We start from the raw sequence: 12,853 nt of genomic DNA on the forward strand, positions 1-12,853 counted from the left end.
CTAATCCTGAGTCACATTTTTCTTCATAAAGTCCAGCCCCTTCAGTGGTTTGCTCAGCATACAGGTTGAACAGGTATGGAGAATAACAACCTCTGACCCATACCTCTCTTAATTGTCCCCCCTTTTAAAAAAAATTAATTTAATGAAAGTTTACAGAGACTTTGGATTTTCATTCATTCATTGTTGTACTTTTCTCCCTGCCAACTCTGTTTCCCCAATTAGCTCTTCTCTTTGAAAAGTAAAAGATAAATTCTTTTATTGTTATAGAATCCCTTCCCCCAAGTCTACTCCACTGTGCAGCCTTCATTCTGGACTCCTGTCCTGACAATAATACCTAATCATATATCCCTATTAAACAGTTCTCTCCCTTATCTGTTTCAATGCAGTATAAATTATTTATCCACTCTTTCTCAGTCTCCCCTCAACTCTGACACCAGTCCCATTTTACAAATGTGGCACTATGCAGTATTTGTCCTTTTGTGACTGAGATATTTCACTCAGCATAATGTCCTGCAGGGTCACCCATTTTGTATAATATTTCATGGGTTTATACCATTGTATGAATATACCACACCTTCTCTATCGATTCACTTGTGGATGGGCACTTGGGTTATTTCCAACTCTTTGCTATTGTGAACAAAGCTGTAATAAACTTGGGGGTGCATACCTCTCTTAATTTTTATACTGTGTAGTGTTCTCCTACTCTCTTTGCACAACAGCTTCATGGCTTAGGTGTGTTTAGATATAATATAGAGATAACAGAATAGAAGGCAGAAGGATCACCCCAAGGTGCAGTCCTGATTTTGGACGTACATAACAACAACAACAACAACAACATTTAAATACAAAGAGAGCTCTCCTGGCTAGTCAAAAAAGACTTGATCTGCTCATCTAAAGTCAGAGCTTCTCTGACTTTATGAGTTTACAAAGAGGTTCTTCCAGAGAAAGGTAGGCAGGTGTGATTTACAGCCTCAGAAAAACACTGGAGGGTCAGCTAGGAGTTTATTCTGACTCAATGACAATGAACTGAGTTATTTAAACATGAACATTATCTTCCACTCAATAATAAAAAATGTATTATAAAATATGTTTTATAAGTTCTTTTTAAAAGTAATGACTTAGAGCAATAAAATAGGTGAGATTTAGGGGGAAATTATGCACCACTTTTTAGAACCAGACACAAAACAAGAAAGCTTAGTGACGACCCTCCCTACTGCTTTTGAATCCCTTCCAAATCGTGCTGACCCTCCATCCATTTGTCCAGGCTGTAAACTGTAATGGGAGCTGACTGCCGTAAGCCTCTCCTGTGAATGTAGCTGTTGAATTAGACCGACCCACCCTTTGGTTACCAGCCCAGCACATAACACCCTACTGCATAAAGTTGTTAACACGTGCTTGTGTTTTAGTATCTGAACACTCTAGATTCACACCTTAATTAATGAATGAAAATATACAATGTATTTGGGGGGAATTATAAATCATTATTGGATATTTAAATATCCTTAATATTATTAATACTACAAGAAGTTGACAATTCTCCATCTAAACAAAGGGATTAGCTGTAACATATAAATATTCTCATATTTTCTGGCTTCCATAAAAAAATCTTATTCCTAATTACTAGAATTATACTTACTAAAAAAAGATTGAAATAATACCAAAAGACACAATTCTGCCTCTGCAATTTCACTGCCGACTATGCCACATGTTACTAACATTGATGCCAACTAAGTTAGTGCCAATGCCCAATTCACACAGGAGATTTTCCTCCTGCAATCAGCAGATTTCAAAGCATCTGTGAACGCTTTCTTTTAGTATTTTGAGATAAAGAAGTGGAATTAATGGGTTGGACACCTGAGTCAACATATACACATATATGTTCATGTATTTGTATAAAAATTTTATAACATGAAAATCATAAACATAACAATTTATTCAGAAATTCTCAAATAGTTAAAAAGTGCTTCATATTTTCTAAACCACAAAATATCTTCTTAGTAAATGAATTTCACATTTTGATTTTTAATAATGGTTTGCAGCAATTGTTAGATATCATATCAGCATCACATTTATTATTATAAAGGTAGAAACGCAAGCAATGTCCTTAAAAATTTCAAACCAAGTTCTACAATCTATTTCTGAATAGTACAGATTTTCTAGATATTCTGAAGCTCCAGAAAATGAAATTTCTCTGAGAAAGAAGGAGTGTCATTATCAAACATTTAAATGAACTATTTTAAAATCTCTTGTAAATTTTCAGTATCATTGCAGAAAGTTTGATGTTCACTTTTTCCAAAACAAAAATCAAGGACTCTATTATTTTCATATTTTGACTGAAGTGCCAATCACAAAATGAAAGCTTTTGTTTAAAAAATGTCAAGTATATGTGTGTATTTTGTTAGTAGTGTAGAAAGAGATCAAATCCCAACAGGGTGAAAAGAAAATCTAGAGACTGGGATCAAACATTTGGTAATACCATCTCAGACAAGAGTCTTATAACAAAAGTGTACAGATACTCCTGGGCCTCCACAAGAAAAAGAGTAATAAACTAATAACAAAATGGGAAAAATACATGCAAAGAATTTTCACAGAGGAAGATATTTGAATGGCAAGCAAACACATGAAGAAGTGCTCCTAATCACTGGCAATAAGAGAGATGCAAATTACACCATCTGACTCCAGTAACAGTGGCAAAGTTTAACAAGGCAGCAAGTAATAGATGTTGGAGAGGATGTGGCGAGAAAGGAACTCTCATGCATTGTTCGTGGGATTATAAAATGGTGCAACCATTCTGGAAAGCAGTTTGACGCTTCCTCAAAAGGCTGAACATAGAAAATCCATCTTACCCAGCTATTCCACTACTTGACAATATGAGAACTAAGACACAAACTGAGATTTGTACACCAATGTTCATAGCAGCATTATTCACCATCACAAGAACATGGAAACAGCCCAAAGGTCCAACCACAAACAAATGGATTGAGAAATTATGGTACATTCACACAATGGAATATCATGTAGCACACAGGAGCAATAACTGTGAATTATTATCTAAATTGGAGGGGAATAGAGAGCATTATGCTGAGCAAACTAACTCAGTCCCATAAGGATAAATATTGTATAAAACCGTTATTGTAGAATGAGTATAAGGAGGGGTGGAGAGGCTGGAAGCAGAGGGATGTGGACGTACAGGGGGGAAGGGGAATTAATCATTGGGTTGTACAATTTGATGGGTGGGGGTGAAGGAAATTGAAAGAATTTGTTAGAATTTGTGTTTGAGTTTTGTAAATAAACCAGCAGAGAAAAAAATATTAAAAAAGAAAGTGATCAAATCTAGAAAACATAGACTTGTACATGTAAAGCAATAGATAACACTTAACTCCTCTTCAAAAGGCTTTTCTTTTTAAAGCATTAAGAATATATAATTTCTATTAAAAAACAATAACATTTCTAACAGTTTGGAACAGATTCATTGCTGATAGCCCAGCAGGTTTTCAGAGGCTGTAATTCACAGTGGAGGAGACCGACCATCTTTTTTCCTGAGCAGCAGCTGGTGGATTTGAACCATCTTTCTTTGGGTTGGCAGTGCAACACCTTAACTACTAGGCTGCCAGGGCTCCTCTAACCACTATAGAACCACTCAATAAATGGGAAAAAAAAGCAAAAGGAAAACACAAACAAGCTTTCTATATATTCATATGGATGCTAGAATGTTTATTTCTTACAGAATTCAAAGGTCCAGTTAGGAATATTGAGAACCTGTATTTCCTCCCTCCGTCTTTACTGCAGGTACTTGCTCACTTGTAGTGAAGAATGTAACACACCTCACCACATCAAAGATTTTACCTTTAGGAATGGCTAGCATCTGTCCCACCCTGAACCCAAAGCACCTTTCTCCTGACTCAAAGCCTCATTTCCATGTAAAATCCTTGACAGGAATGGATTGGCCAGTAATCAAGGAAAGCTTAGACTTCCTTTTGCTTACTTACTAATCTGTAATGAAGAGTTTCGGGAGCACTGGTGGCTAATGGTAAGAAGCTGCGCTGCCCACCTGAACGAAGGCACAGAGTTCAAATCCACCAGCGGCTCTGCAGGACAGGCAATCTCCTCTCATGTGACTTACTGCTTCTGAAGACCCACTGGCTGATCAACTGTGAGTCATTTCTGACTCAACTCTACGTAACAGCAACCACAAGTAAACTCAATACTTACTGTGTGTACTCTCCGCCCGAGTGGCAATGTGCTCTGTGTCAGGGCAAGGTGCTTGAGCTCCTATATACCAACAAGGCTTTTATCATTTTTATTAACACACAGGATCTCAGTTTATACTCTCAACTATAATAGCATGTGATCCTTGGCAGGGTTTTTGGTGTTCTTAGGGACCATCAAGTTGAGTACGACTCATAGCTACCCTATGATCATCTGGCACACTTGAACCCATTGCTGCAGTCACCGTGTCAATCCACCTTGTTGAGGGTCTGTCTCATTTTCACTAACTCTCCACCTTTCATGTGCCTTTCCTGGGGAATAGCGTCTCCCAGCAACATGCTCAGCACATGGGAGATGAGGCTTCTCCACCCTTGCGTCCAAGGAGCTCTCTGGCTATGCTTTTCCAAGACATGCCTGTTTGCTGTTTTCTGTGAAACATCCAATACTTTTGTTCAACACTACAATTCAAAGACATCAATTATTTTATTATCCTTTTTCACTGTCTAGATCTCAGATGCAGTAACAGGAGACTGAATGAACATGACCTGAATCAGGGGCTCCTAAGTCTTTAAACTGACATCATTGCTCCTCAATGATTTGGAGAGGTTCCTGACAGCAGACTTGGTAGGGTGGTGGTGGTGAACCCGAAATTGGCTGAAAGAACAGAAACAAGGGGAATCGGCATGATGTACTTGTTAGGGGAAATATGGGCTTGGAAATCCAAGATTTTATTTGTTTTTGTTTTTCTAGAATTGTTTAATTATGTATCGTGATCACCACTGAACTTAAGCATCCATATTTTAAATACAAATTTTGGACAAAGTAGTTTTTAATATAATTCCCAACTCCAAAATTCAATGCAATTTTTAAAAATGATTAATTGTAGAGATAAATTCCTGGAGTCTGAAACAATAGAAGTGACATCATTCTGATTTGAAAGTTAAGTAGTGACTATTCAAAATTTGGTTCAGATATTTAGTCCTTTACTCATATTGTATAAAGATGTGCATTTGAATAATTTGATACATCAAGCAGACAAGAATCCCACATATAACTTATTTAGTAGAAGTATTTTTACTATTTCATGAAAAGACTATGGATTGTACAAATATCTTAGTAACTTATGTATTATTTCTCTCTTTTAAGATATGGTTGACTTATTAATGAAATATAGTAGCTGGCTGTTGTCATGTGCACTCGAGTCACCTATGACTCAGAGACACTACGTATAACAGCTCTGAACTCTGCTCTATCTTGAGTCAGTTTCATTGTCTCTGACTCATCTATTCCCATTATCCAAATCACTGAGTCAATCCATCTCATCTAAGTTCTTCCTCTCTTGCGCTATCCCTCCATCCTTCCAAGAATGTTGTCCCTCTCCAAGGACTGGCCCCTCCTTGTAACATGCCCGAAGTATATTAGATGAAGGTCAGAATCCTTGCTTGCAAGAAGCATCCTGGTTTCACTCTCTCAAGGTCAGACCTGCTTGTTCTCTTAGCCATTGTATTAAATTCTTTTCTCCAGCACCACAACTCAAAGGCATTGATTCTTCTTCTATCATCCTTAGTTATTGTTTAGTTCTCTTATGCACAGTAAGTAACTGGGAAGACCATGGCCTGAATCAGGCACACTTTAGTCTCCAGAGTGACATCGTTACTTTTCAGTACTCTGAAGAGGTTCCTAACAGCAAATTTTTCCAACACAATTCGTCTTTTGATTTCCTGGCTGCTAGTACCAGGAGTGTTAATTGTAGAGTCATGCAAGCTGAAGCCTGGAACAATCTTAATCTTTTCACCATCTATCATGACACTGGCAATTGGCCCAGGGGTAAGAATCTTTGTTTTCTTGATGTTGAGCTTCAATCCATATTGAAGGCTGTAGTCTTTGACCTTCTGCATCAAATGCCTCAGGTCCTCCTCATTTTCGGCAAGCAAAGTTGTGTCATCTACATAAGAGTGTTTATATTTTAAATGTTGGGACAATAAGGTACCATTTTGAGCAAACAATTATTTCCATTTTGAGAATTAAATCCCATACAATGAGTATCTACTAGGAATAATTATATTTCCCATGAAATTATTCTTAATAGAAATTAATAATGAATAATTTGCAAAAATGTATTTTTGCCTCTTCTAGTTTTACTTTTTAATAAATCCTTATGTCTGACTTAATATATTTATTTTTAAATAAGCATGAAACATTTTAATTCTTTGGTGTCTTAAAAGAATGATACATTTTTTAAAATTATACCACCAATTAAAAGAATAGATCAGTAACACAGAACTTTCAGCTTTTATATTTTGAATAAAATAATTTCAATTTAGAACAAAAAATATAAAAGAATATGCCTTTATAATGTGATATTGAACCAAAATGGAGCAGATTCCAACTCATAGTAACCCTTTGTGCAACCGACGAAAACACTTGTCATGAGTTGTCCTCATAATCCTAGTTGTGTCAGTCCACCCTGTTGAGGGTCTTACTCTTTTTTCATTGAATTTCTACTTTATCAAGTGTGGTTTTCTCTCCAAGTATAAATGCAAAGTTCTCCAATGCCATAGTTCAAATATATTAATTCTTCTTCGGTCTTTCAGTTTCATTGTTTTGGCGGGTCTGTTGCTTAAAATCTTTCCCAGATCATTTGTTTAGCTCGCAGCTTCAAATCCGTCTCACTGGCAAGCACGTTAACCTGATCCAGCTGCTCTGTAAGCCCAGGGCCCACCTACATCATCAACAGCTGTGGGAGCCGGTTCTTCCTCATATGGCGTGTTAGCCTGTTTACAAAGGCTAACCACTAAAAGTCTCACCATTAAATAGAGTGGATTCAGCAGCAGAAATAAGGACCATGAAAGAAGTAGAAAAAGCAGCACGTGTGCTTCAGGGCAAGAGGCTCCTGTGTCAGAGGTGTTTTGCTGTTGACTGAGAAACTGCCTAAATTAATTGAACGCTGTTGACTGAATTAGAAAGAGTCACAGCCCTAGAGATGGAAACAAGATTAGAGCCCTTGAAATGGAGCCAGGTCCAGAACCCTCCTAGAGACAGAGACTGGGCCAGAGCCTTTGGGATGGAAATAAAGCCAGAAGCACTGGTCCACGCGTTGTTGTACAGAGGTAACTCGTGGTTGCTGTGATGCTGAACACTGTGACACTGATGTGTCAAATGTGAGAATGGTTACCCATGTCGGACAGTGTTTGCTGGAGCTTCCCAATTAAAACAAGCTCAGAAGCAGGAGTAGCATTCAATTCTGAAATGGCTTGCCTCTGGAAACTCTATGAAGAGTGCTCAGGCCTTTCGTTCACGAGTCGTCTGTGACTCGATGGCTGCTAACAACAACAACAACAACCAACCTTGAGGAACCAAAACAGTGATCTTTAACACAAATTTGCTAGAGGGCTGAGGAAGATGCCATAACTGTTAAGGGGCAACGTTGGACTGCTCCCTCAATGGAACCAACAACAGAAGTCTTTAACTCAAGCTTGCTGGAGGACTGAGGGAAGACGCCATAACTGGTAGGATAATGGGAACTTTGTAACACTGGCCTAAGCCATAAGGCTGAAGGTCAAACAGCCTGTTACCACACTTGAGAAGCTATTAGGACTGAGGGGTTATTTTCTGCTGCTTATAGCAGGTTCTACATAACCTGCGTAGATATTATAATTAATTTTGTACAGAGTAGTTAAGATTGGTGTTGGAATTAGTAGATGCAGGTGCAAGAATGTGAGGGATCTTGTCTAACTTTATAGGAGTTAGTTTTGTCCTTTTACATCCACCTTTTACATGGCCATTGAATACACCATAACTAAGGAGAAGCATACCTTATCCTCACTTGAACATCTTTGTTCTTAAACATTTTAAAAAGGTCTTTATAACACACTTGCCCATGGCAATACGCCCTTTGACTTCTTTTTCCCCCTTTGACTTTTTGACTACTTCCATGAGTGCTGATTGAATGAAATCCTTGAAAATGTAAATCTTCATTTATCATGCTATTGTTTGTGCGTTCAGCTGTGAGCAATTTGGTTTCCTTTATGTTAAATTGTGATCTATACAAAACCAATAACAAATGTTAACAGTATTTGTCTACAATTTTTTCATTCTGTTGCTTTATCTTTTTTACAATAAGCATCAATATGGATCTCTTCCAGTTGGTTGGTCTGGTAGCTGTCTTCTAAATATGTTGACCTAAATTAGTGGATGTTTCCAGCATTGTATCTATTTGCTGGTAATTTAGTTAATTTTTTCTTTAAATCATACTGTGTTTGTGGCTAATTAAAAAAGAATTCTTCCAATTATATTTTCAATCTATGAAATTTTTGGGACAGTTTGTAAAATATGCTTAACAAAATGAACACAATATATATTCTACAAAGTAACTTATTAGTATAAAAAGTATTATCCAGTACAAATATAATGAAAGCTGTGGATATACTTTTTTAAAAAATAATTTTTCTAGTAGCCCCATTTAATAGTAAAACAGAATAGCTGAATCTAACTTTGATAGTATATTTTACTTAATACAACAAATTTTTAATTTGTTTTAATTGTTTTTGGTCAAACATTCCTCTAAGTGGTATAGTACTACTGGTCTGTCCATTTGCTGTACAGAGGTAACATGTGGTTGCTGTGATGCTGAACACTGTGACAGTGATGTGCCAAATGTGATAATGGTTACCCATATTGAACAGTGTTTGGTGGAGCTCCCTGATTAAAAAAAGCTTGAAGCAGGAGTGGCATCCACTTTTGAAATAGCTAGCCTCTGGAAACTCTATGATCTTAGGGAAAGGATGAAAGTATACAAGTGTTCAGGTCTTTCATTCATTGGGTCGCTATGAATCGTCTACAACTCAACAACACTTAACAACAACAACAACAAATCCAACTTTACTGTTTTTTTTTTCTGATCCTAAACCTTCAAAATAGGGTTCAAATTTTACATATCACACCTCAGTCTGGCCTGCAAATTTTAACTAGGATACTTTGTACTTAATTTTGTACAAATATTTTGTTGTTTTGGGGGGGAGGAGGTTTTTCTTTTCTTTCCACCCCCCAAACAAAAATGTCCATATATATTGTGAATTGCTTATTGAGTTTATGAAAATAGAAAGAAGTGGGAGCTGAAGTAGTATTGCTTGTTTGGAAGAAAAAAAGACGATGCAAAATGCACATTATTTGCATAGTTGAAAAAGCAGATTCCTAAATAGACACATTGGACTTGGTCCTAGCATACTAAAATAACATTTTCTAATCATCCGAGTAACAGTTCAACTTATTAGCTTTGAGTAGAAAAGCTGGAATCAGCATTAAGTTTGGTTCTGAAGCTGTAAATTTCATAAAAGGACACTGCTCATCTTTCTCGTGTGAAGTCACTAATGGATTCCAGCTATCAACAAGGTGAGACCTTTGGGTTAACAGCAGTTCTCTATGGCCTATGCCATCAGAGCTCTCTGCTAATGTCGTTAGGTGTTATTTTGTCAGGTACAACTCAAAATGACCATATGTCCTATCCTGTGCCATTCTCATTCTCTTGGACACATTTTAGTCTATTGCTGTTGTCACCGTGTCAATTCTTGAGGGTCTTCTTCTCTTTTCCCAACCTTCTACTTTTCTAAGTGTGATGTCTCATTGCAAGGAACAGCTTCTCCTAACAACATGTCAACCTATGTGAGACAAAGCTTTGCTATCCTGGCCTCTAAGGAGTACTTTGGTTGTCCGTTTTATAGAACTTATCTGTTTGTTCTTTAGGTAGTTCATGGAATATTCTGGCTCTTCTCCAACACTACAACTCAAAGATACAAATTCTTCTATCATTCTTATTCATTGTCCAGCTCTCAAATGCATGACAAGTGATTGAAAAGATCATGGCCTGATTCAGGTGCACCTTAGTCTTTAAACTGATATCATTGTTCCCCAATCATTTGGGAAAGTCCCTGACAGTAGATTTTCTCAAGATACCTCACTACATTTAATATGTTGAATAGCCACATCTTTCTAGTGACTATTATATTAGATATTATAGGTCTCTGAGTGTGGTTATACATAATATTGGAAAGCATTATATTAATTTTTAAGTATGTTGAAATACTATATATTATTTTTAAAAAATGGAAAAACTCATGTAAAGCTTCTATAGAATCGTAAAATAGCATTCAACACTACATCCAAATATAGGTTTTTGTTATAAGCAATTTATAAACCTATACTGTTAAGAAAACTACATTAACTAATTAGAAAAGGCAGCTTGTTTAAATAAGTCACGAGACAACTTGTAAACTAATCACATTCTATAGTAACTATAAAACACAAATCAGTCCTGTTGGCGTAGTAGTTGAAGTGCTCGCTTGATAACAGAAATGTTGGCAGTTTGAGCTTACCTGCTACTCTCTGGGTAAAAGATGTGACATTCTACCTGCATAAAGCTTTACGTCAATGTAAACTCTATGGGACAGTTATACTTGATTCTACTACAAAGTTGCTGTAAATCTGAATTGACTTATGACAGTGGGTTTGAGTTCTGATATTTTTATTTTTGTTTATGAAGCTGTGGAGTATTTCTCTCAATATGGCTATTCTAGTGTAGATGATTGACTATGTGGAGGGGTGGGACTGTGCTAGTTATGCATGTTTGCCTATTTAGAAAGAGATTGGCTATCTACTATTACATAAGGGAGTTGGCCAGTCTTAACAATCTGCAAGAGAATTGGCTAGTTTTGCCAATAGATTGAACAGCTCTAGCTTCAGAAAATAGGAGTTCTTCCCTCACCAGCAGGAATTCTTCCTGCACCAAAAGAGGTGGAATACTTTGCTTAGGCAGAGAAGAGAGACCTACTTCGAGTCAGTGAAATAAAGGACACACTTTGGGATGACAGCAGCAGGGATGGCTAAATTGGAGAATTGGATATGAGATGGAACTTTGGGCAAGGGGGAATCAATATTGGCAGGACTGAGAACTTGGGAACCCTTACAACCGTGAGTCTGAAGAGCCTATGTGCACATTTTGAGAACTGTCTTGACTGTATTTTGTTATTAATCTGAACTATAACTTTTTAATGCCTCCAATATGGTTTTATGTGGTCTATGAGTTATCACATCAGATTTGGGACCCAGCCAAGCAGTAAGATGGGTGTTGAGATGAGTATAAAGAGTCATGGAAACATGGGGACACGTCTGACCTCAGAGAGAATTGGTTTTGTGTCATTCATGCTGCGTGCAAGTATAGTTTTCCACTGACAAGTTGTAAAAAGTTAGATATGACCCTCACCACATGGCCTTTGCTTTTTTTACAGAAGCATAACTGTTATTGTGTGTAACTGAATAAGAACCAACCTACAGCTGACCTTCGAGAAGGTTTCCTAAGGCAGTAAAACTCCATGAGACCAGATTCCCAATTTTCCTTTGATTGAAAAGCTGGTAGATTAGAACTGTTCTTTTGGGTTGGCAGTACAGTTCCTTAACATTATGCCACCAGAAGGATGCCTATTTGTGTTTTATAGATTATACAAAGGCATTTGACTATATGGATCACAACAAATTGGGCTAACATTGAGACACATGGGAATTCAAGAATACTTGATTGTGCTTATGTGAAATGTATAGCTAGACCAAGAAGCTGTTGTCTGAACAGAGCAAGGGAACTTCGCATGATTTGAAAGCAAGACAAGAGTTCACGAGAAATATATACTTTATCCATTCCTCTTCAATCTGTGTTCTGAACAGATTGTTCAGGAGGCATCACTTTATAAAGAAGTGACATAAGGTTTGGAGGAAGACTCATTAACCATCTGTGTTATGCCGATGACACAAACTTGCTTGCCAAAATTGAAGAGGACATGAAGCATTTGCTGAAGGTCAAGGACTGTAGCCTTCAATATCAATTGCATGTCAACATCAAGAAAATATTCTCTCTACTCGATGGCACATAACAACAACAACCGCTATCATGATAGATGGAGAAAAGATTGAGGTTGTTAACAATTTCACCTTACTCAGATCCACAAATAACACCCTTAGGACACGCAGGCATGAAATCAAAAGATGAGATGCACTGGGAAAACTCTGCTGTCAAGGACCTCTCCAAAGTGCTAAGGGACAATATTGCCAGTCTGGAGACTAAGATGTACCTGATCCAGGCCATATTTTTTTCAGTTGCTTGCTATGCACCTGAGAGCTGGACAATGAATAAGGATGACAGAAGAAGAAAGAGAACAAACAAGCTTGTCCTGCAAAAGGTGAAACCAGATTGCTCCTTGGAGACAAAGATTTTGAAGCTCCTTCTCACATACTTTGTGCACACTGCCAGGAAGGACCAGAATAATGTCATCATGTTTGGAAGGATAGAAAGAGCAGGAGAGGAAGACCATGTGTGTGTGGATTGACACAGTGATTGTGGCAATGGGATCGGGTGTGTCAGAGATAGTGAGGTTGGCTCAGGATTGGGGAGGGTTCAGAACAGTTGTTCATAGAGTTGTTAAGAGTCACAGTCAACTCAATGGCACAGAATAACAAAAAAAAAAAATCACCAGAGCTTCCTTAAGTATATCTGTTATTGTGTACCATTTTTTTTCTCTATAATTATATTTTATTAATTTTCATAAACATTTACAGAGATTTTGGATTTCCATTCATTCATTGTTGCACTATTCTCTCT

Source organism: Elephantulus edwardii, unplaced genomic scaffold (assembly GCF_000299155.1).
Source record: "Elephantulus edwardii isolate Elephantulus edwardi_28Jun2011 unplaced genomic scaffold, EleEdw1.0 scaffold00004, whole genome shotgun sequence".
In the NCBI taxonomy this organism is placed as follows: domain Eukaryota; kingdom Metazoa; phylum Chordata; class Mammalia; order Macroscelidea; family Macroscelididae; genus Elephantulus; species Elephantulus edwardii.